The sequence below is a fragment of the Chrysemys picta genome, chromosome 10 (assembly GCF_011386835.1).
Source record: "Chrysemys picta bellii isolate R12L10 chromosome 10, ASM1138683v2, whole genome shotgun sequence".
In the NCBI taxonomy this organism is placed as follows: Eukaryota; Metazoa; Chordata; order Testudines; family Emydidae; genus Chrysemys; species Chrysemys picta.
The window spans coordinates 56,883,484-56,910,314 of record NC_088800.1 but is presented as its reverse complement, the minus strand read 5'-3'; the positions used below and the strand labels follow the sequence as shown (position 1 = coordinate 56,910,314).

General features: G+C 46.0%; 1 protein-coding gene across 10 annotated transcripts in view; it reads right to left on the bottom strand.

The window, feature by feature from the left end:
- The window catches only part of RHBDF1 (rhomboid 5 homolog 1), a 97,133-nt gene that overhangs the window by 54,832 nt on the left and 15,470 nt on the right, over positions 1-26,831 (bottom strand). Inside the window, exons 1-2 of one of the 10 annotated variants that reach the window (XM_065559898.1) lie at positions 25,999-26,122; positions 19,761-19,808 (exon numbers count right to left, since the gene is read on the bottom strand). The exons of 6 other annotated variants lie outside the window; for them this stretch is intronic. The gene's annotated coding sequence lies outside the window, so the exon portion shown is untranslated. Of the gene's footprint in view, positions 1-9,710; positions 9,730-19,760; positions 19,809-25,998; positions 26,130-26,831 lie in introns of those variants that run through there. 3 more of the 10 variants (XM_042861566.2, XM_042861567.2, XM_042861568.2) reach the window with 3 other exon arrangements.

The window sequence follows — 26,831 nt, the reverse complement described above, 5'->3', positions numbered from 1 at the left end:
ATGCTCTAATAAATTTGTTAGTCTCTAAGGTGCCACAAGTACTCCTGTTCTTCTTTTTGCGGATACAGACTAACACGGCTGCTACTCTGAAAACAGCATCTAGTACATTTCAATAATTTTAAATCAGCAAGAGCATATAACTTGCACTCAAGACTTTTAAAAGAATTGGCCACAGAGCTCTCTGAGCCATTCGTGTTGACTTTTAATAAATGTTAAAACACTGGGGAAGTTACAGAACACTGCAAGAGCGAACATGCCAATATTTAATAGGGGTAAATGGGATGACCTGGGTAGCTATAGGCTGGTTAGCCTGACACTGATTGTGGGCAAAATCATGTAATGGCTGATACAGGACATAATCAGTAAAGAACTGAAGAATAATAGCATAATTAAAGCCAATCATCTTCATTTTATGGAAGACAGAGCTTGTCCAACTAACCCGTTGTAATCTCATCAAAAAATTATAAGTTTGGTTGACTAAGGTAATTGTGTTGACATACTTGGACTTCTGTAAAGCATCTGACTTACTGTGTACCACAGTATCTAGGCATTATACCAAGTCAATGACGCATATTAAATAGTGTCATTAAACCTGACTACTGGATAGATTGTTAATGGGGAATGATCATCAAGTGGGGGATGGGACCAAATTATTCAATATCATTTTCAATGATCTGGAAGAAATGCCTTTATATGCCCTTGCTGTACAATTTGCAGATGGGACAAAAAGTGATGGAGTGGTAACAATGATAAGGACAAAGCACAGATAGAATAAACTGGATCAATCAGTAAACTCACTGCAATTACCCAACATACATTTTAATATAGACAAATGCAAGCTCATACATCTAAGAACAAAAAAATACAGGCTGTGCTTAGAGGATGGGGGGACTAGATCCTGGAAAGCAATGACTTTGAAAATGATTTAGGGGTCATAGGAAAACCAACTGAACATGAGATCCCAGTGTGATGCTGTGGCAAAAAGGGCTAACAATCTTTGGATGTATAAAGAGGGGAATATAAAGTAAGAATAAGAAGGCAGCATTACCTCCATAAACGGCATTGGTAATACCACTTCTGGTGTCAAGTTCTAGTGCCAACACTTTGAAAAGGATGTTGACACAAATCAGAAATGGCTCAGAAAAAAGATACAAGGATGATTTGAGGTCTGACAAACCTATATTACAGTGAGAGATCAAGGGAACTCTATCTTCTTAGCCTACTGAAGATTAAGAAGTGAATTAGTTAGTTTCTGAGTATCTAAATGGGGAGAAGATTACCAACACTAGAATCCCAGACACCTGGCATTAATGACACCTTTATCTATCCCTGATATATGATCCTCCAGTGCCAGGGAGAGAAGCATAGCAGATTCACTCTATGAATCTATCAAACTGGCTGATTTAAAGCTAAACCTTGCACATTATGAAAGGTACAATCCTGTGGTGCTCTGTACCCTTGCTCTCACCGAAATCACTAAGATTTGAGGGCATGACTATAGAACTGCACAGATGCAGGAGGGGAAAGTCAACACTTACTCTAAACAAATAAAGTAAAATTCATTGCAAATATATTTCTGTCTAGAAAAACTATCTGTGTGATTGTTCCCCACTCTTTGTCATTTCTCTTCTTGATAGGCTGGATGGGGAATTAAGTGATTCCATCCCAATTACAAAGGGGGGGTTGACAGGACTGTCTTTTCACCACTTTTCTATGTTGTTGTACCATTAAAGGGGACTCAGTATTTTCCCACTAAAATCAGGAATCACCCAGTGTCTGTCATTATATGCAGACGATATGGTTTTATTGTTACAAATACTTTTGGTATTGAAACATTTTATTAAATGCATTGGGTTTATACTATCAATAGGAGGACCTCTCGATAAATTATTCCTAACTAAAGTAAATGTCGTTAGTTGGAGACGGAGGTTGCATAAATGGAGGATCAATGGGCAAAATATTGAACAAGTTAGCTCTTTCCCCTCCCTGGGTATGTGATTCTCACAAAATGGTTTGTGGGATAAGCATATTCAAGTAATAAAAGAGAAGGCCTCAAATTCAGTGCAAGCTGTGTTATGTTTTATCTGCACTCATAGAGGCAACTTAATTGCACCAGCCCATAAGAGAGTCTGAGGATAAGTTGTGAGCTCAAATTTTGTACAGTGCAGAAATATGGGGGTGGAATGAACCCGCAGGACTGGAGGCGAGTCAAAACAAATTTCTTAGAAAGATCCTTGGTCTCCCAAATAATACTCCAGCTTCTCAGCTTAGAGCTGAGGCAGGAATGGATATTCTGTCCAAAGTCAATGTTGTAATATTAAATTTTGGCTTCATATTCATACTATGCAGCCACAGCCTTTGCCCAGGCTATGCTTAGAGGAACAGCTCAGCAGGACTTTCTCACGTAAGTTTCCTTAGTTAGAGCATGTTCAGAATTCTTTGCATTCTCTACGTTTCTGAGAATCGGAAATGATTAGATTTAAGTTTAAAAATGTGAAATCCCTATTCAAGTTGAGAATATAGGATATGAATAATCAACTAGATATGGCAGTTGTTTCTATTTCAAATATGTCATGTTGGCTCCCCTTGTTAAAAAAAGACTTGTGTATGCCAGATATTTACCCAGTCCTTGTAATAACACACTCAGGAGGGCCTTTACAGCTTTTCATTTCCAACCCATGCAGACAACTTACTTAAAAGGCCAAGATGCTGGCACTGAGAAATGTAAACGCCTCTGTCCATGAAGTTTAGGGCAGGTGGAATATTTACTTCATTATTTATTACATTGTAATTTGTGTTGCCATTGAAGGTCAAACTGGCTTTCCGTGTTTTTGTCCCAGATGCCTTTATCTATGATCTCTCAGAAAACAGAATATTTTTTAGGAACTGACAATGTATCGAGCGGTTACCCTATCTGCATAGTCAGCCACTAAAAATAAGGAAAAAGCAAGGGGCCTGGTGATTGTGTAAGATTAATGCTGTATATCCTTTTTAATCTGTATTTATAAATATTTTAACATTTTATCATTTTGGATTTAGTTTCAGTTTTGTTGTAGTACTTTGTGTGCAATGGCCCAAAACTAAATTGTTATTAATAAACTACTACTACTTCTTCACTTCTCTTCTTGCGGAAGAACAGTGATCCCCAAACTTTTCAGGGTCACACCCCCATCAGGAATAAAGCGGCCGAGACTGGGGCCACAGCCCCAGGGAGTGGAGCCCCAGGTGCGGGGCCAGCAACTGGAGCCCCAGGCTAGCAGCCCGGGCCAGGAGCAGAACTGGGTGGGGCTCCCTCCCTACCCCCCATGGGGGCTAGCCCAGGCCCCAGCTGCACCACTCCCCAAAACGTTCCTCCAAGCCCTCCCAAAGGGGGCACAGTTTGGGGACCTCTGCAATAGAAGCTCTTTGGGAAAGGCACTGCATATTCACATGTGTTTGTGTCGCACCCACAATCCTGACTGGGGGCAAGTGTGCGCTACTGTTATATAAACATTAAATAACATAAGACTTGTACATTATTATGACTTCATAACTTGTCTCATCTGCTTAGCCGCCTTTGCACAAGTGCCTTATTGAATATATAGTCCAGTGTTACAGATGGTGAAACATTTTGTAATGCTGTTGAATAATACATGAAATGGACATTCACACATTAACATTTACAATCTTCCTCATTCTCAGAAAAATAGCAAGCCACTGGTCAAAATTTACAAAAATGTATGTAATAATTGTGCACATTTATGCTTAGTTTGCTGAAACGAGTGTTTTGCTTTTGCATATACTGTGAGAGAAACATTAATGAATTGGCTTTTTCTAGTATTTTGTTCTCTCTTTGCACTGAAGAGATGTCATCATTTCCAAATACCAATGGGTAACTATAGGTCAGAGGTGGGCAAACTACGGCCCAGGGACCACATCCGGCCCTCCAGCCTGTTTAATCCGGCCCTTGAGCTCCCGCTGGGGAGTGGGGTCTGGGGCTTGCACTGCTCCCGCACTCCAACTAGGGACCAGGGTTGGAGACCACTCCGCGCACACGTGCCGAGGCTCCCAGAAGCAGCAGCATGTCCCTCCTCCATCTCCTACGTTTAGGGGTAACCAGGGGGTTCCGCGCGCTGGCCCCACCCCAAGCGCCACGCCCGCAGCTCCCATGGGCTAGGAACTGCGGCTAATGGGAACTGCAGGGGCAGCGCCTGCGGACGGGGCAGTGTGCGGAACCACCTGGCCGCACATCCACATAGGAGCCGCAGGGGGGGGCATGCCGCTGCTTCCAAGAGCTGCTTGAGGTAAGCGCTGCCCGGAGCCTGCACCCCTTACCCCCTCCCGTGCCCCAACCTCCTGTCCCAACCCTGATCCCTCTCCCATACCCCAGTCCCTTGCCCCAGCCCGAAGCCCCCTCCCGTACCCTGAACTCCTCATTTCTGGCCCTACCCCAGAGCCCGCACCCCCAGCCAGAGCCTTCACCCCCTTCTGCACTCCAACTCCAATTCCATGAGCATTCATGGCCCACCATACAATTTCCATACCAGATGTGGCCCTTGGGCCAAAAAATTATAGGTGGAGTGCAGACTGATGCTTATAATTAAAAGTTGCCTAGCATTCCCCTTTATGAGCCTCTATTTGAAGTAGTTCTCTATAACTTTTACAAACTAACCATTCAGAAGAAATTTTCCTGACTAACGGGATCCCAGGCTCTGGGATCAGCCCACATTCCCGTCCCCAGGATTCACTTGACCTCAGTGGTTGCAAGCTCAATGCAGGGCTGAGCTGCTGGTGCATGGCATTGTTACTAGTGCCGGGGTCCCAGAGTTTCCAGCTTGGAGAATGAAACTCTTTCTCATGAGAAATTAACCTGCAGAAAGATGTAAATATTTCCTGGGTTGGGGCAAATGGTTCCTTTTTTCATACTCGCCAGAAACATCTCTGTCAGGCATTGTGAGCCCAACAATGTTTCAGTGTGTGCGCCCTGCACTGCACGTGGGAACACCCTATCCTTCTCATTGTCAGCCATAGCTGGCCCATCCAGGGACTGAAGAATACAGCTGTTTTTTCCAGTCACTCTGGAGAGGAAAGCATTTCTGTGTATGCTGGGGTGCACTCTCCAGAGAAGAGACAGTGGCGCAGCCTGGTCAGCAGACTGCAGCGACCTCAGAGAGCTAGGAGTCTAAGTGAAAGGCTGATGTGAGCAGCCGCCTTCACTTCTCTCCCAGTGATGATGGTCACAGAGGGAACTTCGCATGTTTGCCTTTAATAAAGAAGGGCCCATGCAGAGGGAAGCATCACCAGTCCCAAGCATTCAAAAATCATGAGTCAGGCCCCCCAAAAAATCAAGATATTTAAAAACAAAAACAAAAAAACCACTGAGCTCTTTGTACTTCCCTTCTTGAATGGAAACATTTAGGGTCCACGTTTCCAAGCTTTTTTCTGTACACAGGAGGGCTATAAAGTTTTTGTTTTTTTTTTTTAAAAAGCTAAGATTGTCAGGTAATAGCTGGACTCCAGCAGCTGGGACTTTCAGTGAAGCACCAAATCTCACCAGACTGGCGATAAAATCAGGAGCGTTGGCAACTATGAGAGAGTGCCCTGTAAAATGAGAGAGTTCCTGCTACCAAGGGTATGTCTACACCGCAAAAAAACCACCACCAACAACAAAAAAACATGGCAGTGAATCTAAGAGCCCGGGTCTACAGACTCATGCTCATGGGCCTCATGCTATTGTGCTAAAAATAGCAGCATAGAGACATTCCCACTCAGGCTCTGAAGCCCAGTAAGGGAGGGGTGTGTCTAAGAGGGATCGCTCCTGGCTGTACTGGGAAAGCAGGTACCCCTCCCAAGCTGCCCCACTTCCACCATTTGTTGGAGAACTGTAAGCCCCACCTCCCAAGAATGTCACTTTGCCCAGCCAGTCCAAGATGCTAAACACAATGTAAAGTGCTAGTGGGCAACTTCTCTCCTGAGCAACCATTCTAGACGAGTAAACTCTAGATTACAGGGATTTTTAACACCTGCCTCTCGCCAGGTCACCAAACAGTTCTGTGCAGATCTTGGACCCAATATACTGGAAAAGGGTCACATTTTCAGGAATCCATGTAAACAACTTGAACACAGTTACCACAACTGTGCACACACTTAGAGAATATTCGTTGCATTCACTCAGCTGGTCAATTGCAAATGCACTTATGGTAATGAAACACACAAATTCTGCTTGTGAGCTTTAAGGCACACAGTTTCTCGAGGTAAGATGCTTTAAGGATCCCTAGGCCAAAGTGAAGCAGTCATTGGGGAAAGCATAAAACTGAAATCTGCCACATCAGTGACACAACCCAACAAGGGGTAGGAGTTAGTGAGTTAAATCCTAGAGTAGGTGGTTAAGTCCAGAGAGCCTCAGGCAAAGGCCACTTCTAGAAAAGTCTCTAGCGAACCAAACAGAATGAAAACCTTGCTGTAGAATTTCTAAACCAATCTTATTCTCTACTGGATAACAATTCCATGGAAAGACACTTCTTCCCTTTAAAGGCTACAAGTTAGAGTAATTTCCATAGAACCCTATAGATTTCATCACCATTACACTCCATATGTCTCTTCCGGAGCTATATGGTCTGCTTTTGCTCAGCCGACCATTGTGTCATATCCTGTTACTGTGTACTCCTTCAGTCATGTCACTTACGGAGCTCACAGTGGTGTCTAACTGTGAGATCTGCTGCTCACGGCATGCATACTCACATGGCTGTTAACGAGCTCTGAAAATCCTGTCCCATTATGCACTGGGCTCACTGTAAACCTGGGATGGAGTCTCTCAAATCCTGGTCAGAAGGGGATGTCCCATGCCAGAGCCCCTGGTACCGAAGAGACCAGATAGCTCCTGGAAGTGTGGGAGACAGCAGAGAACCAGCACAGAGCCCACACTTTCACTAACACAAGCGGAGTCATTGAGCCTGTACAGTCCTCGAACCAGATGGTGCCCCAGTGTAGCTCCATGGGATGCAGTCAGTGGCATTATTCCGGAGGATGAATTGGGCCTGTTGAACCTGGCAACTCCTAGCTGGGTCTGTAAACCTTACAACTCTCCACCCAGAAATAAGAGAAAATGGAAGAACAGGTAAAAGCAAAACCACAATTAAAACCAGAGCAAAGCTCCCGAGTCAGCAGCATTCCAGAGCCTGGCTCTTTTGCAGCCTGTCCGGGATCAGCCTCCCTGCTACATCACCGTGTCCAGCCAAATCCCATCACTAGGTCCTTCCCTCACTGCCAAGGGGTCCAGCTCTGCCCTCTTCTCGGGCATGCTCCCCTCATTCCAATGCCCTCAGGAAAGCAGGGGATTTCCCTTAGGAGTTCCCTAATGAGCTAACTGGGGTAAGAGACCCTGGCAGGAGTGCTTGGGTAAAGGTCTCATTTCAATTTCAAAGCCCTCCTTCCTCAGGCAGAGCTGTTTCCCTGCTACTACAGACTTGGCTGCCTTCCACATGGCCTGTCCAACTGGTCATTGTTGCCCTTAGACTCTTAGAGCATCCTCCATCCTGAATGACAAAACAGGAGGGGAAGAGGAAGCAGTCCTGCCAGCCTGGGAGGGGTTAGGAGAGGGGAGGCAAGGCACTCACCAAGGGCAAACCCAGCATTCTGCTTGCGGTGAGGCGCTCACTCCATTTCCAGCTCCAAGGCCCCAGTGCTGCAGCTCCTGCTTTCCTCACTGCATGTCACGGGTTGGGGAATTTGAGAGCACTCAGTATGTGGGAGCAAAGCATTCCTGCACACTCGCTCTGGGTGGCACATATGGTGCATACTACCGGAGATGCCACAGCAGACGTATTACCCGGGGAACAGAACTATGGTTGAGTGAGAGGGGGTACAAATGTAATTGAGTGGAAGTTCATGAGCACATGGAGAGGAATGTGTGTAATTTAATAGGATGGGTACATGAGGGTACGGGTGCACGTTTGTGTGTCAGGTTCATAAAACCTTGCAATTTGCTACATATTAGAGATGGTTGGGAAATCAGCTCTTTCCTTGTGAAAAATGTCAACAAATGAAAAATTTTGCTTTTTTGGGATTTTGTTTTTGTTTTCAACAACTGGAAATCATACAATTCTGGCTGGTCAGGCAAAAATTTGGGGATTTTACTGAAAATTTTTGCCTGCCTAGTTGAGATTTTTGGTTTTCGCTGCCAGAAACAAAACAACAAAAATCTAGGTTTAAAGAACTGAGCTACTTCAACGATTTTTGATAAGAGGTGCAAGAACATATTTTTGAGAACCAAAGGGGTGCAGGCTGCAGTAAAGGTTAAGAACCAGTGCTCTACACTAAAGGTTTCCTAGTATAGGTTATCCAGTAACACTATACCAGCAAACTCCCTCCCACAGTGGGGGAGGCAGCTTATACAGGCAAAAGAACTGCTGCCAGTATAGATTAAACTAGTTCTCCAAAAGACTTCTTTGCCAGTATAACTGCATCTACACTAGGGCTTATGCTGGCATAGCTATATCGAGTAGTGAGGTAATTTTCTTCACACTCCTAACCAATATAGCTATGGAAGCAAATCTTTGTAGCGTAAAGCATCTTATGCAGAATTGTGTCAGTACCTGGAAGTCAGAAAACGATTAGCAGCAAAGAGATGGTGGGTCTGACTCACACTGGAAATACCACTACTCCAATACTGTTCATTCAGACACCCCCACATACACATAGGCCATGGACCCCACCAGACACTCCTGCACGTCATCCTCTCCCCCCATCCCTCCATTTACAGCCCGATACAACACAGTCTCAATCATAGTTCCACTATGAATCAAAGGTCTCAATTTACATCATCCACCACCCAAACTACACACTGACTGGATATCTCACAAGGCTCTGCAGCTGAATCATTAGAAGAGAGGTCGGCAGCATGGATAAGGGATCCAGGAATGCAAGCATCATTTTGAACGTCCTGGCTTTCAGAGGCTTCCACATTCACTGCAACCATGACTCTGAATTCCCAGGCTTTCAGACAGCTGGGTTTCATACAGCTGCAGTGTTCTATTAGTGCCGCTTTAACTTACAGTCCCTCATGTCAGTTAGCCATTTCACTGATACATACTGCACAGCTAACTTCAAGAATTTCTCAAGTGCTAAAATATCTGAGAGGAACTTCTCATATTCATTTATACTTATTGCCAGTACAAACTAGAATCACAATACACCTCTACCCCAATATAACACAACCCGATATAACACGAATTCGGCTATAACCCGGTAAAGCAGTGCTCCAGGGGAAGAGGGGGGGAGAGAGGCTGTGCACTCCGGCAGATCAAGGCAAGTTCGATATAATGCAGTTTCACCTATAACGCGGTAAGATTTTTTGGCTCCCGAGGACAGCATTATATCGGGGTAGAAGTGTATCTATCAAGAGAGATCAGATGAGCCATGAGAAGGCACTGATCCTGAAGGAGATGCCCAGCCACAAACAATCACCAAATCCTAAACCTTTAGAGTCCTACAAACAAGCTCCACTGCAGCAACCCTCACCCTAGGTTAGGCACAACAAGAAGGAGCATTTTAAATGGAGCAACAGCAAATGTGTGTCCCCTCCACTCTACCAATGCTCCCAAACTCACCCACCACTTACTCAGATTCCCAAACACCTCCCTGCCTTCTTCCATGCAGTCCCCTATGCATGGTCCGACCTGTCTGGGCTTAAGGCCCTATCCTACCCACATAAGACCCTTTAAAGGATTTACCTCTGCCATGCTGCCCATAGTGAAACTTGCTGATTTGTATATAAGCAGCCAATTGTTATTTCCTTTCTCTTGACTTCTGTCATCATATTATGAAGTTCTCAGAACAGGGACTTCCTCCTCAAGTGTTGGTGAGCACCCCGCACACAATGAGTGCTACTGTAAATGAACAACAACAAGAAAAGGAATCCTGACAATTGTACACTACATGAAAATGGTAACATTATCAACGAGGCAAACGAGACAGAAGTGTTCTATAAATATTTCTGTTCTGCATTTGCAAAGAAGCTGGATGATGTGCTCATATCATCTGATGGTGAAATACTTTCCATTCCAACTAAGGAGGATGCTATATGGCATCTACTGATGTTAAATATTTTTAAACCATCAGGCCCTGATAACTTGCACCCAGGAATTTTAAAAGAGTTCACCAAGGAAGTGTCCAGACTGTTGGTGTTAATATTTAATGAATCCTGGCGGAATTAGTTCAATTTGTTCATTTAATACTGGAAGCAGTAATGGCTGTAGCACTGAAAGATGAAGCAGGAGGAGTCATGTTATGAAGTAGGACAGTGCATAACCTTATATTCACAGACAATATTGACCTCACAGCATTGACCAAGGAGGATTTACAAAAAACAACTGACAAGGTAGAATGGGAAAGCAAAAAACTCAGATTGAAGAGCAGCATGGAGAAGACAAAAATTATGGCAATTGGAAGACAAAGAGAAAGAGGTACAAATCAAACTCTGAGATAAAGAACTAGAATACTAATTTGAAAAAGTAGTCCACCTTGGAGGAGCAGTATCAAAGAATGGGAATTGTGAAGTTGACATAAAAAGTTTCAGAATAGCCACTACTGCATTCGGCAAACTCCACAAGATCTAGAAAGCTAAAGACATTTCAATAAATACAAAAATCAGTGTCTATGAGACAACTGCCATGCCAATACTGCTGCATGGGTCAGAATGCTGGAGTACAGGAACAGCCAATGAACGAAAGATTTTGGCTGCAGAAGTGAACTGACTGAAGGGAATACTGAGAGTTTCACGACTGAAGAAAATAAAAAAATGAAGAAAATGGCTAGGGCAAGAAGCAATGCTGTTACAAGAGAGTGAAGAAAGATGAATGTGATAGTTTGGACATGTGTCAAGAATGGACCCAGAAAGCGTACCATACCTGGCGATATATACCGGAGTGCAAGGAACTAGAAATAGAGGAAGACTGAGGATGCATTGGATAGATACAGTGAAGAATGAAATAGAACAAAAAGCATTAAAGATGCATGAAGCCCTGAAACTGGTGCAAGAGAGAAAATAGTGGACAGACTTCATTAGGTTCTGTTGTCACTGTGGAGCTGATGGACAGGAATCGAAGAAGAGAGAAGGAACAGTAAGTTGCCAAAGGCTGCAAGAAAGCTAAAGTTGTGATGATATTTAAAAACGGTAAACTGGATGACCTGAGTAACTAAGGGCCTGTTCTTTTTTCAGCTGTTCCATTACTTTGCCTGGGACTGATATCAGACTATTAATAAAGAACTAAAAGATGGTTGTGTAATTAATGCCAATCAACATGGTTTTATTGAAAATAGGTCTTGTAAAAACAAACTTGACAGTTGAGATTACAAGTTTGGCTGATAAAGGTAACTATGCTGTTAAAAACACTCAGACTTCCATAAAGAGTTTAATTTATTACCACAATAACTTCTGATTAAAATGATAACAAAAATCAACAAGGCACATGAGAGGAGGTTACTTACCTGTAGGTGAAGGTTCTTGTAGATGTGTGGTCCCTATCTGTATTCCACAGAAGGTCATGCATGCACACCATGCATTCAGAGCCAGAGAATTTGAAAGTAGCATTCACTGGTCCGACATGTGCGCCCTGGCCCACCTCATGCTTTCGTCCAAGGTCATAAAGGGCAGGGCGGACTGACCGCATCTCCAGTTCCTTCTCCTCTGCTAACCAGACAGATCCATAGCAGAGGAGAAGGAGGGAAAGCAGCGAGATAGAGATCAGACATCGTGAAGAACCCCAGTTAGAAGCAAGTAACCTCCTCCTCTTCAAGTGATGGTCCCTATTGTATTCCGCTGAAGGTGATTAACAAGCAGACTAAGTCGGGGGAGAGTGCAAGGATGATGGATGGATGGGATGGTCATGCGGAGAACTGCAATACCGAAGAAGGCCTCCATTGCCGAGTCCTGTACTAAGGAATTGTGCCCTGAAAAGGAGTGCAAAGAATGCCATGTGGCAGCTCTACATATGTCCATAAATAGCACATCCTGAAGGGAGGCCATGGTTGAAGCCTGAGGGCTTGTCTACACTGGCAATTCACAGCGCTGCAACTTTCTCACTCAGGGTGTGAAAAAACATCTCCCTGAGCGCAGCAAGTTTCAGCGCTGTAAAGCACCAGTGTAGACAGGGCACTAGTGCTGGGAGCCGTGCTCCCAGCACTGATAGCTACTCCTCTCGTGGAGGTGGGTTTTTTTAGAGCACTGGGAGAGAGCAGCGCCGTGACCATACAAGGCACGTTAAAGCGCTGCCAGTGTAGACTAGCCCTGAGATCTCCAGGAGTGAGCTCGCACATCTGTGGGGGGAGGTAGGCTTGACAGTTGGTAGCAGAGTTTAATGCAACCCAAAATCCATTTAGCAGGGGTCAGCAACCTGTGGCTCTTTGGCTGCTCCCTTGTGGGCAGTTTTTTGAGGGGAAGCGAGGTGCAGGCTCTGACCAGGAGGCATTTACCACAGGCAGCTCCCGGCCAGCGGAAGCGGCTGGCACATCTCTGCGCACCCCTTGCAGGGAGGGTGGCAGCAGGTCTCCATGTGCTGTCCGCACCCGCAAGCACTGCCCCCGCAGCTCCCATTGGCCGGTTCCTGGCCAATGGGAGTTGTGAGGACAGTGCTGGGGATGGAGGCGCGCAGAGTGTGGTACGCCTGTGGTATGTCTCCCGGCCAGAGCCTGCACCTCGCACACCCGCTCGCACCCCAACCCCCTGCCCCAGGTCAGAACCCCCTCCTGCACCCAAACTCCCTCGTAGACCCTGCACCCCCTCCTGCACCCCAATCCCCTGCCCCAGCCCAGAGCCCCCTCCTGTTTATATTCAAACTCAAACAGCAGAAGTCGCATTAAAAGTATTAGTGAGTAGTAATAACTTTAATATGTTCAATTATTATTAGCTGATAAATTCTAACTCTACAAGTAGCTTTGCACGTGATGAGGCGCTCAAAATATTTTGGTCAAAGACCAAAAAAAAAAAAAAAAAAATACACGGCTCTTCTTTGAAAGATTGCCGACCCCTGGTCTAGAGGATTACAAGGGGAGGGAGGGGGTTTCACCAGCCTGGGTCTGAGTGAGGCCTCATGGCAAGCTCCATGAGGTGCTTCCAGAGGCATTGAACTCAGTCTTCTTGGTTTGCAGCTGGGGAAGGATTGGCAAATACTGCACCTGGATGCAACGTGAGCTTCTCCCAAGCAGTAGAGACAGCATTGGCATTCACTGTTGACCAAGGAGCGTGGACAGGAGGCGCAGAGTATGAAGCCCAGCATCCTGGGCATAGTTCAGTACCCGCTCGCAAGTCCTGGGAGGGGCGGGAAGGATGTGAAGAAAACAACCCCTTCCCCCCCAATCTATCTAAACTCATCACTAAAACTATGATAAAACTACAATAAACTGGTAAAACTACTATAAAACTCTCAAAACTATGTACAACTATCTTATTTTAAAGTGTGTCAGAGATGAGGACAGAAAGTTCCAACCTGGACCATGCAATGTTGAGAAGGAACTGGAGATGCGGTCAATCCGCCCCACCCTTTATGACCTCAGACAGAAGAACGAGGCAAGCCAAGGCACACGGTGTGGACTAACAGACACTACTTTCAAATTATCCAGCTCCGGACGCATGGTGCTCATGCATAACCCTCAGCGGAATACAATAGGGACCATCACAACTAGATAATACTCCAGCAGTGGTCACACCACTGCTAAATACAAAGGTAAGAAACCGTTCTACTCCTACTTGAGATTACCTTGTTTATGCATCCCAATATCGCATTAGCTCTTTTGGCCACAGCTGATGATCCACTATAATCCCCAAATCTTTTTCGGAGTCACTGCTTCCCAGGATGGAGTTCCCCATCCTGTAAGTATGACCTTCATTCTTTGTAACCATATTAAAATGTGTATTGTTTATTTGCACCCAGTTTACCAAGTGATCCAGATCACTCTGAATCAGTGACTTGTCCTCTTCATTATTTATTACTCCACAATTTTTGTGTCATCTGCAAACTATCAGTAATTATTTTATGTTTTCTTCTAGGTCATTAACATGTTAAATAGCACAGGGCCAAGAACCAATCCCTGTGGTACCCCATTGGAAACAGACCCGCTTGATGAGTTCCCACTGACAGTTACATTTGAGATCTATCAGTTAGCCAGTTTTTAATCCATTTAATGTGTGCCATCATGTTAATTTTATATCATTCTAGATTGTTTTATTAAAAATGTCACGTGGCACCAAGTCAAAAACCTTACAAAAATCTTAGTACATTACATCAATACTGTCACCTTTATTATCAAAGCTTGTAATCTCATCAAAAAGGATATATCAAATTAGTTTGACAGGATCTATTTTCTATAAACCCACATTGATTGACATTAATTACATTAGCCTCCTTTAGTTCTTTATTAATCAAGTCCTAAATCAGCTGCTCCATTATATTGCCTGGGTCAATGTCAGACTGACAGGCCTATAATTACCCAGATCATACTGTTTACCCTTTTTAAATATTGGCACAAAATTAGCCTTTTTCCAGTCTTCTGGAACTTCCCCAGTGTTTCAAGGTTTATTGGAAATCAATATTAACAGTCCAGCGAGCTCCTTGGATGCAAGTTATCTGAACCCGCTGATTTAAAAATATTTAACTTTAGTAGCTGCTGTTTTAACATCCTCCTGAGATACTAGTGGAATGGAAAGAGTGTTATGATCATATGATGAGACTACATCATGTTTTTTCCCCAAATACACAACAGAAATATTTATTGAACTATTCTGCATTATTATTGATAATTCTTCCATTTCCATCTTGTAATGGACCAATACGATTGTCAGGATTCTTTTTGTTCTTAATATATCTAAAAACTCCTTTTTGTCCTTAACTCTGCTGGCAATAGAGTTCTCTTGTATCCCTTGGCTTCCCTTATCAATTTTCTACCATTCTTAGTCTCTGATTTATATTCATTACTATCAATTTCCCTCTTCTTCCATGTGTTATATATTATCTTTTCATTGTTTACTACTACCCTCAATTCCTTTTTAAACCAAGTTGGTTTTTTAAACAGCACAGCTTTCTTCCTCAATTATGGAATTGTGGTTTTTTGAGCATCTAGTGAGGTATTTTTAAATTATAATTCACCTTTTTCTCATTAAATTCTTCTTCCCAGCTGATTTGGCTCAGGGAGAACACGCATTCCATGATTTTGTGTGACCTCCACAACTTCAGCCCTGGGCGGTGGGGCTCCAGCTTGCATGATTTATTGTTTATTGCCCACATTCTGTCTGTTACTTTTACTAAAAATACCTGTGCCAAAATCTTAGCCTTACTCATCATTGTTTTCAGCTCTGTGAAATTGGCCCTGTCAAAGCACCAAGTATATAGATTACTGGCCTTGACATTCTGTTTGCACCGTCATGATCACTTGTGCCTATGATACCATTAATTTTTAGTTCTGTGATCCGTTCCTCCTTATCTGTCAGTAGTGACTCGGAGCGGATTCTCCCCTACCCCAACCCTTGTGTATTATTCCTCATCCAAAGCAAAGAGTGTGTCAAATGCTCTTAACTCAGAACAGGCATGTTTTACACGCTCTGTGCACTGGTGCTGATGGCACACACGATGCTGGCCAATGGAGGATCAGTCATGAATGTGCTGGAATGTCTGAAATGGCAGAACTGCAGCGGATCAAAGCCAAGGCCCTCCAGCAAAAAACACAAACGAGGCTCCTCTGACTGAGGGTCGAGAGTGGGGCTGTGAAGGCTGCGAGACGGATTGAAAAGCCTTGCCCTACACTGCATGGCAGCCCCAGTTCCCTTACAAGGTGCTCCCTGCTGCATGAGAGAATTCCTGGGTCCTTTCCCTGAACCTGTTATGGTGGCGAGGCATCTCCCTTCACTCAGGCTCTTGCAGGGTGCTGATTCCAGTCCCCTAACCAAATTCCCCAGTGCACAGAGCTGAGCTTGGGAGACAGTAGCAGCCTAGCAGAGTGGTTGAAACACTGCATCTGACCCACTGCCCATTGGCCCTGTTGCAGTGTGCACCCAGCTAGGGAGCAGAGACGAATGGTGGGCAGACTCTGGGCGCTGGCTATAAAACATCCTATGCGATAAGAGCATAGGAACAAATAACTTAAGGAAGGCCATACTGGGTCAGACCAGTGGTCCAGCTAGCCCAGTATCCTGTCTTCTGACAGTGGCCAGTGCCAGACAGTTCAGTTATCGACTGATCCATCCACTTTCATCCAGTTCCAGCTTCTGACAGTCAGAGGCTTAAGACACCCAGAGCATGGGGTTGTGTCCCTGACTATCTTGGCTAATAGCCATTGATGGACCTCTCCTCCATCAATTTATCTAAGTCTTTTTTGAACCCAGTAAAGCTTTTGCCCTTCATGACACCCCCTGGAAAAATGAGTTCCAGGGGGTGACTATGCATTGGGTGACAGAGGACTTCCTTTTTTTGTTAGTTTTAAACCTGCAGCTTGTTAATTTTATTGGGTGACCCCTGGTTCTGGTGTTATGTGAAGAGGTAAATAACACTTCCTTATTTACTTTCTCTACCCCAGTCATGATTTTATAGACCTCTATCATTCCCCCCATTAGTTATCTTTTCCAACCTGAAAAATTCCAGTATTTTTGATTTGTCCTTATATGGACACTGTTCAATATCCCTAATCCCTTCTCTGTTTCTTTTCCAATTCTAATACATCTTTTTTCAAATGGGGCAACCAGAACTACAGCCAGCCCCAAATGGGGGGGGGGAGGCGGGAGGCAAGACTCGGGCAGGGGGCAGGCAGGGCTTGAGCGAGCACCAACACCAGCCCCAGCCTTTGGGAAATATGGTCACCCTATCTGGTATGTGGCGCTGCTCGCCTGAGTCCTGACTGCCCCACACGCAGGGAGCGGAGCTTGGGTCAGCCCCGCACAGTGTCCTGTTTTCCCTTTCGGAAATATGGTCACCCTACCCCTACCCTTTATTGCACCAGCCAGAGTAGGGTTCACCTTGCATTGGGGGCCTCCTACCACCACCCCAGTTAATAACTGCTCAACCTGTTGTGGGAAAGAGGAAACTTGCATGGATTAAAAAGACATTTGCTAACTGGAGAGACACACTGCTCCCTCAGAGCGTGCAATTCTGTGAGCTGTACCATCTTTCCTTGCTAATAAAGGCATGGGAGCTGTTGCTAATAGGATTCACTCAATATGTAGTTATCATATCAATTTTCTAGACACCCTTTGGAAGAAAATATAAAAGTAATTACGATTTTTTGCAGTTGCCCCAAATGCTGGTGGAATGGAATCATAAGGCCAGGTCAGTTAGTTATACAGAGTAATCTGGATCACTTAGAAAGGTGATCTCACCCAAACAACATGTGTTTTAGCATACTCAAATGCAAGGTCATACAGCTAGGAAAAAATAATGTAGGTCACATTTACGGGATGGGAGATTGTATCCTAGAAAGTAGAGACTCTGAAGAGCGCTTAGGGGTCATACTAGGTAACCAATTGAACATGAGTTCCCAATCCAATGCTGTGGCTAAGAGGTAGAATATGATCTTTGGATGTGTAAGCAGAAGAATATTGAGTAGAAGCAGGGAGGGGGTATTACCACTGTATACAGCAATAGCAAGATTATTACTGGATAGCGTGTCCAGTTGATATAGACACGTCAAAAAAAATGTTGAAAATTGTGTGGGATCCAGAAAACATCTACAATAATAATTCAAGGTCCAAGGGTCCCCCACAGGACCAAGCCCCTAACACAGTAAATGACCTATTATCCCATATTTATAAAGCATGACCTCAAAAGTGAGAATCAGGGGGAAAACATCTTTCTTTATACAGAAGAACAGCCTTTAACTCAAAGTTTTTGATGGGGCTCATGGATTCAGCATATTTACTTTTTATTTAAATGTTTTAAAAGATTAATACAAAATGTTAAGGCCTAAACTCATTATAAATTCAGATTTCATTTTAAACATGTTCATTTTTAAAAAGATATTTATTTTAATAAAAGCCAAAATTGCTGATTTCTTTAAAAAAAATATTTTTTAAATTGTTTAGCATCCACCCTTCTGGAAAACCTGCTTCAAAGTCAGAGATTTAGGAAGCTCAATCTATCCTCTTGATATGTATTTATGGAATGTGGTAACTTTTGAAAATTGCAATTCTAAAAGATCCACTCCAGCTCAAACAGAAGTCATGGACTTGCCAAAGGATTCACTGCATGATGTTCTCTGATCTATGTTATGCAGGAGGTCAGGATACAAGATTATAGTGGTCCCTTCTAGCCTTAAAAATCTGTGATTCTGCGGAAGCTGCTGGGTGCCCAGCACTTTTGAAACAGGCCAAAGGAGGCTTTCCCAGCTGCACTCTTGCTCAGAGGTCAGCCACATTCACAATTCCTGTGCTATGCCAGCACAAGGACTGCTACATCCTAGTACCTCCCAGGGCACAATCCACCCCAAAGGGAATGAGAAAGGGGGGGGACAGGGAGCTGGGGGGGACAGAGAAGAGAGCAGGCTGCACCATCCTTAAGAGCATGTTCAGTTCCCTGGAACTCCAGGAGAGCCACTGGGAGATAAAGCTGTATGAAGTCCTACTCAGGGCTCTGTCTTAACGGCACAGCTGCGCACTGAGTGTTCATGAGCAATCAAAAGGGGGGAAAAAATCAATACCACAGAAATACCCCGCAAGCTGAATGCTCACTTATTGCCATGACTAACTGAATCACTGGAGTATTTGGTACAATCCCAGGCACATGTGCAATATTAGTGCTTACTCTTCAATCCTGATCCTGCAGTCAAGTGACAATATGAGCATTTCAGCCTGCATTAATAAACAAGTTTCTAGCTCCCCAGTTGACAAGAAAAGCCAGATAAAGTGAACCCAATGGCTCAAATACCAGAACGCAAATGAAAGAACCCCTATATATATATATATCATGATTTTGGGTGCCTTAACTCATTCATTCATGATTTTTTGAACTCGTGGGGTTGGCAATACTGCATATGTTTACCAGACAGAGTTGGTCACAAAGCCTTTTTCTTCAGTTTGGAAGTTTTTTTTACAAATATTTTGGGTTTTCATTCAAAAATATACTTTTCCAGAAATCAAAAACTCAACATTTTTTGCTGAGCTCGCAAAACATGATCAAGGATGCAGCATGGTTCAGTAGATAGGGCACTACACCAGGGCTCAGGAAACCTGCCCCGTCCAAAGTCACACAGCAGGTCACTTCCCCTTGTAAGCTCTCTGGGACAGAGATGGTCCCTTACTTTGTGTGTATAGCACCCACCACAATCGACCCAATCTCAGTTATAATGCAAATAATAAAATTATAATAATAATCCCCATTCATAAATGTTACATGCTGTGACAATGTCTTCCCACACCTTTTCTTTTACAGTAACACCAGTAAAGATCTTCAAATGATCTATCTGTGCTTGAAGTTCTACAATACTATCTTCCAATGTATTTGTGGTTCATCAAATGAATATTTTCTTCATCAAATTCAAGAATTTTTAAACCCACGGACTCAAGTCTTAGGTTCCACTGAATCACAGCAGAACAGCAAAGCCTGTGAAGTAGTAAAGACCAGTATCCAGTGTGACTTCAGATAATATTTTTAAGAAATGTGACGGAAGCATGCTTACCAATCAGCAACTTGGGGGTCTCTAGACAGTGGGGGCAATGGGGAAATGAGAAGGGAAGGGCACATGGGAATTTCTGCATATAGTATTCTCAGAGTGCAGATACCTCCCATAATTAGCAATTCCTTTACCTCTCTCATTCTTCCAGATGGGCTGTCCAGTGCTGAAAATCTCCCCAACTGTAAGGAGATATATGTCTCAATTTCACCCTATACCAACCAGGACCGGCTCTAGGTTTTTTGCCGCCCCAAGCAAAAAAATTTTTCCCCCACCCCAGCCCTGGGCTCTCACCCCCCCACCCGTACCCCCCTGCCGCCCCAGCCCTGGGCTCTCACCCCCCCCACCCATACCCCCCTGCCACCCCAGCCTTGGGCTCTCTCCCCCAACCACACCTCCCCTGCCGCCCCAGCCCTGGGCTCTCCCCCCCCCCCCCCCGCACACGCACACACACCCTGCCGCCCCAGCCCTGGGCTCACCCCCCCCCCAACCTGCACCCTCCTTCCGCTGGAGCCCTGGGTCACTGGTAACTCGCTCCCAGGGCGGGTCATTCAGCAGGAATTTTAGATGTGCACAGAACACAGACAGGATTGGTTCCCATATGGTTACAGAACTGCAGTAAAGTGGAACAATTTTCAGCTTGTGTGATTGGAGGATATCTGGATGCATATTATAAGACTGTCCTACATAAATGAGGAAAAGTTGAGGTGCCTTTATTATTCTTTTGTTCCACTCTTTCTTTCTATGGGGAATTTGCCAATGCAATATCACTGTCTTCCTTTTAAACAAACAAACAAACAAACAAAAAAGGCAATGGCTGTTGAAAATAGCATTCCAGTCCTAATAACCACTGGGAAGCATTTCTTGCTCAATTTTATCCTACTTTTTCTACAGCAAGTTACAGTATCAGTATATTTGATTTGGGAGAAATGAAGTAACAGCCGCCCAAACTGAGCTTGAGCACTCCTGAATTTTGAGGTGTTCAAATCTGGAAGGCAGGTGCTGGGCGGGGGGAGGAAGGGGGTGGAGAGGGCTGTGGCTCCACAGGGGAGCACGGCAGCATGTATGCAGCAGTGTGTCTGGCGCTGCGTCAAGCCAGACACACTGGTCTGAGTGGCACGGTAATAGGGTTACCATATTTAACAAATAAAAAAAAGAGGACCCTCCACTGGGCCCTGGCCCCGCCTATTTCCCACCCCAGCCCCGCCCCAACTCCGCCCCTTCTCCGCCCCAACCCCGCCCCCTCCTCCCTCCCACTCCCAGCCACGCGAAAAGGGCTGCCCAAGCGCTACCGGCTTCACGGTTTGCCGGGCAGCCCCCAGACCCTGCACCCCCAGCCGGCGCTTCCCCAGCGCAGCTGGAGCCCGGGAGGGGAAGCGCCCAGCCGGGGGCGCAGGGTCTGGAGGCTGCCCGGCAACCCATGAAGCCGGTAGCGCTTGGGCTTCGGGCAGCCCCTATGCCTCCGGACCCTGCGCCCCCGGCCGGGCACTTCCCCTCCCGGGCTCCGGCGGCGCAGGGTCCGGAGGCATGGGGGCTGCCCAAAGCCCGTAGCGCTCGGCTCTTAAACAGAGCCGAAGACTCAGGGGAGGAGCAGAGCCGCCGCGGCCGGAGGCTCTGCTCCTCCCCTGACTCTTCGGCTCTGTTTAAGAGCCGAGCTGCCCGAGCGCTACCAGCTTCGGGCAGCCCCCATGCCTCCGGACCCTGCACCGCCGGAGCCCGGGAGGGGAAGTGCCCGGCCGGCGGCTGGGGTCCGGAGGTAAGGGGGCTGCCTGAAGCCCATAGCGCTCGGGCAGCTCGGCTCTTAAACAGAGCCGAAGAGTCAGGGGAGGAGCAGAGCAGCCGCGGGAGGGGAAGTGCCCGGCCGGCATTTTCCCGGACATGTTCGTCTTTTTGGCAATTCCCCCCGGACGGGGGTTTGATTGCCGAAAAGCCGGACATGTCCGGAAAAAACCGGACGTATGGTAACCCTACACGGTAAGGGGGCTGGGGGGGTTGGAGAAGGGGTAGGGTGTTCTGAGGGGGCAGTCAAGGGACAGGGAGCAGGGGGGCTTGGATGGGGCAGAGGATCAGGGGGGCAGTCAGGGGCAGGGAGAAGGGGGCGTTAGACGGGTCAGGGGCTTGGAGGGGGCAGTCAGGGGACAGGCAGCAGTTGGATAGGCATGGGAATCCCAGGGGTTTGTTAAGGGACAGGTAGGCGGTGGAGTCCTAGGGGGGAAGTTGGGGGAGGGGGTCTCAGGAGGGGGCAGTTGGGGACAAGGACCAGTGGGGCTTAGATAGGGGGTGGGGTCCTGGGGGGCAGTTGGGGCAGGGGTCCCAAGAGGGGGTGATCAGGGGACAGGGAGCAGGGGGGTTGAATGGGTTGGGGTTTCTGTGGGGGGCAGTCAGAGGGAGTGGATGGTGGCAGGGTGGGGCTACCCTCCCCCTCCCCGTGGAGTGTCCTATTTTTTGAATGTTAAAATATGGTATCCCTACCCTTCCCAGTGCAGCTCTCCAGTCACTGCAGCATGAGGTCTCAGCTTCCTCACTTCCTCCCCCTCTTTCCTGTTGGTAGTGGCCAAGGGAATGCTGGGAAATGTAGTTCTTCCCTGCTCCAGGGCTGGCTCTATAGGCAGGGAGCTAAGGAACTACAGCTCCCAGGGCCCCCTGTTGGTTCTCAGCTCCCATGCTGGATCCCTGCCGCCCCTGCAAATGGGCTGCCCCAAGCACAGGCTTGCTTTGCTGGTGCCTAGAGCCACCCCTGATACCAACAATATATCAGTATCCTACAGCAGTGGTTCTCAACCAGGGGTATGCGTACCTCTGGGGGTATGTAGGGAATCAGCGTTTCTCAACCTGGAGGTTGCAGCTCCCAGGAGGGTCACGGGAGGGGCTTAGGGGGATCGCAAGTGCAGGGCCGGCATTAGGGGGTGGTAAGCAGGGCAATTGCCAGGGCCCCCATGCCACAGGTGGCCCCGTGAAGCTAAGTTACATGCTCCAGCCCCACTGCCTGGGTCTCAGGGTTCAGACAAGGCTCACAAGTGAAAAATAGGCTCAAGTATCACACTGAAATATAAGTACAATATTTATATTTCAATCAATTTATTTTATAATTATATGGTAAAAATGAGAAAGTAAGCAATTTTTCAGTAATAGTGTGCTGTGACACTTGTATTTTTATGTCTGATTTTGTAAGCAAGTAGTTTTTAAGTGAGGTGAAACTTGTGGTACGCAAGACAAATCAGACTACTGAAAGGGGTACTGTAGTCTGGAAACCACTGTCCTACAGGAGGTGAGACGAAGGCCTGGTCTACACTAACCCCCCAATTCGAACTAAGGTACGCAACTTCAACTACGTGAATAACGTAGCTGAAGTCAACGTACCTTAGTTCGAACTTACCGCGGTCCAGATGCGGCAGGCAGGCTCCCCCGTCGACTCCGCGTACTCCTCGCGCCGAGCAGGATTACCGGAGTTGACAGGGAGCACTTCTGGGTTCGATTTATCGCGTCTTGTCTGGACGCGATAAATCGAATCCAGAAGTTCGATTGCCTGCCGCCGAACCAGCGCGTAAGTATAGACAAGCCCAAGAAACTAACAATCCCTGAACACAGCCTCAGAAATTTTCACTAATAGCTATTCAGAGAGTTAAAAAACATACGCAACATTAACAACTGTAAGAAGACTGAGTGAGGTCATAAATCTCAAAAGGTTAAGAATAACCCCCTGGCCAGAGGGGGGGCAAAGGGCAATCCCTGGTTTATTTGTTCACATAGGAATGATCTGAAGGTAGCAGCTCTACATTTAAATCATTCAGCATGAATGACAGACTGACAGACTCACTGATAAAGCAACAGACTGATACGCTCAGCATCACTACTGCTTGAGATGTTCAGCAAGAGAATGCATTACTACTGACAAGGTACACTTCCCCAAGAACTCACTCCTATACATTCAGATAAACAATAGCACCACCTATCAATTCCACTACTACTTCAGTTAGGCTCTCTCTACACCGTGCACCTTACAACGGTTGTTGCAGCCATGCCATTGTAAGGTGCACTCTGTAGCCAATGTATTGCCGGGAGAGAGCCCTCCCAGTGACAAAATAAAACCACTTCTAACGAGGAGCAGTAGCTTCATCGCTGGGAACACGGCTCCCACAGACAAAGCACTATCCACCCCGGCGCTTTTCGTCATTAAAACTTTTGTCGTTTGGGGGGGGGGGGTTTCACACTGTTGAAAGACAAAACCTTTAACGATGAAACTGTCAGTGTAGACAGAGCCTTAGAAGCACACTCAAGTTCTGCAAGTTTGAACTAACTAAGTTTTGAACCCGTTGTTGGCTACAACAACACTACAGTTTGGTCCCAGGGTATTATAGAGACAAGGTGGGTGAGGCAATATCTTTTATTGGACCAACTTCTCTTGGTGAGAGAGACAAGTTTTCAAGCTTACACAGAGCTCTTCTTCAGGTCTGGGAACTTACATTTTAAAACGTTATTTTCAAAAGACAGTTAGGAAAAGGAGGGAAGAGCTATAACAGAATCAGCCTCCTCAGAGAAAAAGCCACTTAGCCACCTAGATTCACATAAAGAATTCTCTCTCATGCCAGGCCCCAAAGGAAGAATCACACAGCCATGATGATACTGGCACACTAGTCCAACTACAGTCCTCCTGCACTCTTCATGTGGGTAGTTTCATTTCCTTCTCAAAAGCTGCAAGTCTCCTCAGTTCCATTATGAGGTTTTCATAGAAAATCTTGTATCATCTCTTAATTAATTGAAAAGAATCTAATACCCTTTAACCATCACTGAGTGTTAAAGCTATTTTCCCTATTAAAATTAAGCCCCTTTGTTGGTTAATTATTTTTTCCTGAACTGATTTGGATTTTCTTTATCACATTTATTATTCAAAAGGATTCACTGGATGAAGAATTTCAACGTCTGGGTTGCCCATAAACTATTCTCTGTAGCTAGTCATTTTGCTATCAATGGCACATGAGCACAGTTTCCTGAACGCTCACAAACAAAGAGTAATATGACTCCTCCAATCAGCACAAATTGAAATATTCAGAAACGTATTTGCAAATTTATTTTGTTCCTCTCTACCCAGGTCTCTTTTGTCAATGTCAGTATGATTGCTGCTTTCACACGGGCCTCAGCCAATCCTGCCAAACAACTAAATTAATGCTGGACCAAAAGAAAGCAGCAAACACCACAGCAATCAAAAACATCCTAACAGGTTCCACATGTAGGAATCACTTAGGGGCAAACACAGTGAAGGTGCAACTCCCACTGACTCCACCATAAATACCATAGTTTCATAATTCCATTATACCACAGCTGAACTTGGTCCTTAGCAATGAGAAAGCTCACATCAGCGCACAGAGTGGATGGGAAACTAAGGCATTTCCTCTCTTGACCATGCCGTAGTAAGAGTGTCAAAACCTAAGCCACTCAGACACAGGGCACTTGGTATCAGTACCAGCAGATTGTTTGCAGTCGGTGAATTTGGGGGGGATCTCATCCTCAACAAGATGCCCAAAGGGTTGCATAAATATCTGTTAGAATCCAATAGACTGGGTTCTTCCTGCTGCTAATGGCTGTCCTTTTGTCACGAACCAGTCGATCTTAGAGGATCTCCCCAGACTCACGCCACTCCCGGGCAGGGGTCTCCCTCCACATGCTGCTCCTGCCTGCAAGCACTGCCCCCACAGCTCCCATTGGCCGGGAACGGGAAGCTGTGGCCAATGGGAGCTGCGGGGGCGGTGCTTGCAGAGAGGGGCAGCACACGGAGCCATATGCCACCTGCCCCTCCCAGGGGCCACAGGGACACGTTGGTCCCTTCCGGGAGCAGCATGGGGCCGGGGTAGGTCAGAAGCCTGCCTTAGCAGCAGCCACACTCCACCGCCAACCAGGAGCCGCCAGAGGTAAGTGCTGCCCAGGGGGAGACCGCACCCCAACCTCCAGCCCTGAGCTCCCTCCTGGAGACAGCACCCCAAACCCCCTCCTGCACCCCAAGCCCCAGCCCTGAGCCCCCTCCTGGAGCCAGCACTCCCATCCCCTCCTGCACCCCAAAACTCTACCCCAGCCCTGAACCCCCCCTTCCAGAGCCAACATCCTATACCCCCTTCTGCACCCCAACCCCAGCCCTGACCCCCTCATAGGCTGCACTCCACACCCCAACACTCTGCCCCAGCCCCGAGCCCCCTCCCACGCTGCGAACCCCTCGGCCCCAGCCCAGAACCCACACCCCCTCCCAAACCCCTACCCCAGCCCGGTGAAAGTGAGGGTGGGGGAGAGCAAGTGATGGATGGGGGGGGATGGAGTGAATGGGGCGGGGCTCTGGGGAAGGGGCAGGGCTCAGGGAAGGGGCGGGGTAGATCCTGGGTTTACCTTAAAGTCAAAAATTGATCTTGGGCATAAAAGAGTTGGAGACCACTGCTCTAGATTGTAAGCTCTTGGAAGAGGGACCATCTCTCGTTATGCGTCTGTACAGCACGAAGCACAGGTACCTCTAGGCGCAACTGGAATACAAGTAATAATTAGGGCTGTCAAGCGATTATGGCACTGTTAAGCAATAATAGAATACTATTTATTTAACTATTTTTGGATGTTTTCTACATTTTCAAATATATTGATTTCAATTACAACACAGAATACAAAGTGTACAGTGCTCACTTTATAATTATTTTTGATTACAAGTATTTGCACTGTAAAAAACAAAAGAAATAGTATTTTTCAATTCACTTAATACAAGAGTGTAGTTCAATCTCTTTATCATGAAAGTTTAACTTACAAATATAGAATTATGTACAAAAAATGCATTCAAAAATAAAACAATGTAAAATTTTAGAGCCTTCAAGTCCACTCAGTCCTACTTCTTGTTCAGCCAATCACTCAGACAAACAAGTTTGTTTACATTTGCAGGAGATAATGCTGCCCGCTTATTTACAATGTCACCTGAAAGTAAGAACAGGTGTTCTTATGGCACTGTTGTAGCCGGCGTCGCAAGATATTTATGTGCCAGATGTGCTAAAGATTCATGTGTCTCTTCATGCGTCAACCACCATTCCAGGGGACATGCGTCCATACTGATGATGGGTTCTGCTCGATAACAATCCAAAGTAGTTCAGACCGACACATGTTCATTTTCATTATCTGAGTCAGATGCCACCAGTAAAAGGTTGATTTTCTTTTTTGGTGGTTCGGGTTCTGTAGTTTCCGCA